Source organism: Octopus bimaculoides, chromosome 13 (assembly GCF_001194135.2).
Source record: "Octopus bimaculoides isolate UCB-OBI-ISO-001 chromosome 13, ASM119413v2, whole genome shotgun sequence".
Taxonomy (NCBI): Eukaryota; Metazoa; Mollusca; class Cephalopoda; order Octopoda; family Octopodidae; genus Octopus; species Octopus bimaculoides.
In genome coordinates this window covers 6,326,042-6,330,179 of record NC_068993.1, presented here as the reverse complement: position 1 = coordinate 6,330,179, position 4,138 = coordinate 6,326,042, and the positions used below count along the sequence as shown (strand labels likewise).

Below are 4,138 nucleotides of genomic sequence, written 5' to 3'. Positions count from 1 at the left end.
CTCTCTCTCTCTCTCTCTTCTCTCATCTATCTATCTATCTATCTATCTATCTATCTATCTATCTATCTATCTATCTATCTATCTATCTATCTATCTATCTATCTATCTGTGCGCGCGTAGGTATTAATGTGCAAGATCTGATTGTGTTTTACTTACGCGAACCGTTAGACTGCGGCCATGCTGGGGCACCGCCTTGAAGAGTTTAATCGAAAAAAATCAACTCCAGTACTTATTTAAAAAAATAAGTCTGGTAATACTCTATCGTACACTTGTGTCGAATCGCGACGTTACAGGAACGTAAACAAACCAAAACCGGTTTTCAAGTGATGGTGTGTGTGTGGGGAACAATCACATAAACACATATTCACACAGATATACATGCCCTTACAGTAACACTGTATCGGATATCAAACACCGCTGGTCACAATGCGCTTTGTCACAGTCCTGAAGTTTTCGAATGATATATATATATATATATATATAAGCAATAATAAATCCCTGAACGAGGTATAAACAGTAGCTGTACGACATCGTGAAGTATATTTGCCACTTAAATGTGGCTAACCCTTAAGGGTGGATGCTACTGTAGCTTGTAGTCCCAGGAGAACACCCCTTCCAGTTGGATATTGACACACTTTCTGTGCCCTATGAATATTTGCAAAGGGAAGCCATCCTTCCCACCTCCAACCTGATGTGATACACACGGACCCGAGTTTCTGGGTATTGATCCGTCATCAGCGTGTGACAATCACCGGATGTGAACTGTATGTATGCATGTATATATATATATATATATATATATATATATATATATATATATACATACTGAAGTTGCAAAATCATCACAAAATCTGTTACTCAGAGTTTCACGTTTCCGTTCGTCAACAAAATTTCGTTGTGGGTGAAATGAGAATTTAAAAATATTCTATGTTTCTGGTGTTCGTTTAGAAAAGAGACAATTTTTTTAAAGCGATTACATCGAATTTTGCTGTCGTGTGAAGGAAAAGAGTGCAGAGTTCAGAATTTCAGCGATGGAATTTGGCATTCTGTCATAGCTCTTTGCTCTCCGTTTGTACCACAAATTGATAAGTGTGTTACATCACTAGAGAAATTTTATTTTCACGTTCGCAAAGTTTTCCTCGCTAAACCTCAAACCAACCGGAAGCCAGCGTCAATGTTATTTAATAGAACGGTAAGGTATCAATCTAAATGTCCGTTAAAACGAAAAAGAGATGACAAAAAAAAATAGAAAAGATATCTTGGCACCGAAAGGAAGAAAAACAAGGGTAAAAGAATGCTACAACATGTTTCTTATCTTCCTGAAATAAGATATCAATGTCACACAAGCTTATTTCCTTTCCCAAATACGCCTGGATTTTTCTGGTTACATAAGAAATCAATCTCAATTCCAGCAGAAAAACCAAAGTTCTTCCGAACCGAAATCAGACGATCGATATTTACAACTGATCCCTCGATTTGATCAGTGTCAGCCCTTTAATCCGTTACGCTTTCTCTGCATCGCTGTCATTGCTGTTGTTGTTGTTACCATCAACGTCAGTGTTCTTGTTATTGCTGTGGTTGCTGGTCTCCAGCTCTTCACGTGTTTCTGAATACATGTATGCATATGCATGTATGTATGCATGTATGTATGTATGTATGTATGTATGTATGTATGTACATATATATATATATATATATATATATATATGCACACACACGCACACATGAACGTGCGCACATAAATGTTTACATACACGCATATATATGAATGTTTAAATATATATATATATGTACACACACACATTTATATACAAACACACATACACACATACATATTTCCTCTATGAAAAAAATGTATGTATGTGTATCTATAGAGGTATATATATATATATACATACATACATACATACATACATATATATATATATATATATATATATATATATATACACACACACACATACACACATACACAGACGCATACACACATAATCTTAAACAAAATGCCGCTTAATTACTGAGTATATCGGATATTTGTTTTTAAAATATTTTTTAACAAAAGTTTTCGTTGTGCCATATATTAAGTTTTTCAAACACTTAATTACATTTTATTATATTCTTATTTTGCTCTCGATTGTCTTTATACAATTAATTATAGTAGTTGATTATAGATAATCTATATTCTTAACACATTTTGTTGTATTCGTCTTCACAACCACCTTGCAACAGCAAACCACACACACACAAAAAGACAATAACAAAATATTACTTTATTCTGCTCAAGAGCAAAAACCCTGTTTTAAAAGCATCCAGAATAAACGAGGCCGCCTCTCAAGATTACAAAGAGATTAACTAAAGAAGTCGTATATAAAAACCGTCCTAAAGGAGCGTTGAATATATTGATAGCCTTTTCAAAATTTCTTGAACCGTGCTTGAGTGGGTGAGATGCTTGACTCTCAACCATGTGGTCTAAGATTTTGCAGTAAATCAAAAATATCGGAAGTGTTGTAACATATGCATATTCACATGTCATACCTCCTGAGTTTTTATAGGGCATATACTTCTCATGAAATAATTTCCCTGATTAGATCTTTTGGATATCAGCTGCATGGTCATTCTGCATTACACTCCTCTGTATTGGATTTCGGTGTGGTCTGTTAGCCGAGTCCGTTAGAAGAGTTTTCTGTGACAGCCACATGATTCTTTGAATCCGTAACCTACACTACAAATTTATATATATATATACATATATACATATATAAATACATACATATACACACGTATATGTACATATATATATATATATATATATATATATATATATATATATATATATATATATATACTAGCAGCTAAGCCCGGTTTCATCCGGTCAGAGAACGACGCGAAGAGAGAAACGAAGACATAAAGAAGAGGAAGAAGTGGATACTAAGTGGTGTTTAGGCGACGGATCTTGGTAGAAAAAAAAAAGAATGTCATGGTGAGTTAGTAAGGAGAGCAAAGCAAGACTGGACTTACGTGGGCTGGCAGGACGATGAAAAAATTGCAGAGTTGAAATGGATGGATCCTGATGAAGCTGCACTGATAATAATGCACGGTTGCATTTGCAACCGTGAGTAGTCAGTGCAGTGGAAACGAGTGTAAGTCATTAATATATGCTGTATAAAATTATAAAATATTTTAGTCTCCATACTCTTTATTATTGTTATTATTATTATTATTATTATTATTATTATTATTATTATTATTATTATTATTATTATTATTATTATTATTATTGTTATTATTATTATTTATATATATATATATTTGTGTGTGTGTGTGTGTGTATGTGTGTATGTGTATATACCCTCAAATCCCTGGTGGTTCTTGGAAACACGTCGATGGTATCCCAATGTACTATTTCTTGATATTTAAACATTTTAAAGATCCACTTTTATTGGCTCTGGAACGGTAAAGTCAAAGGGCAGCATCAGACGCATTGTTTCTTCCACATTGCCTTGCTTTGGCCTACATTATTCATGTCCTCATTGGGAAATCTCTTGAAGTACAATTAACTGCAAAGAAATAACAAAAAGAAAAAAAACTTAAAAAGACAACAAAATAGCAAAGCAAAAATAATAAACTTTTTTATATCTAGTATTCTCGAAGCGTTCTTTTGCTTCTTTTTTTTTTTTCCATTCTGCAATTTTCTTCTTTGATTATTTATTATTTTTGGCACCTGAAATTCGTATGCAGTGATTATTTAGGAAGAATATTTAAAATAAGCTACGTATAAAAAACAGCAACATGTAAGACTTGCTTTAGCTCTGCTCAGTAATTTTACACTAAAACATGTAATCCATGTACAGCTGCATGTACACGTTGATTAAAGAAGCACTAGTTGCAGTGATAGTGTAACAGCAGAGGCAGAATAATGTAGTAGCAGTAGTAGCAGTAGTAGCAGCTTGACATTGGTAGTTGTTATTGTTGGCATTGTTTTGGTAAGGGCTGCAATAACATGAAGGGAACGAAACTCACATAAATACAAACACAGACACAAATATACAATATACACACACATACACACCAGCATAGCCCGACCCATACATATTCATACATACATACATATATATATATATATATATATATATATATA

The 4,138-nt window shown here is 33.5% G+C and overlaps 1 long non-coding RNA gene across 1 annotated transcript in view; it reads right to left on the bottom strand.

Annotated features, from left to right (window-relative positions):
• Nucleotides 1–3,257: 3,257 nt before the first annotated feature.
• LOC128249264 (uncharacterized) overlaps nucleotides 3,258–4,138 on the bottom strand; it is a 59,432-nt gene continuing 58,551 nt past the window's right edge. Inside the window, exon 4 of the long non-coding RNA XR_008265353.1 lies at nucleotides 3,258–3,557. This is a non-coding gene — a long non-coding RNA (uncharacterized LOC128249264). The remainder of the gene's footprint in view (nucleotides 3,558–4,138) is intronic.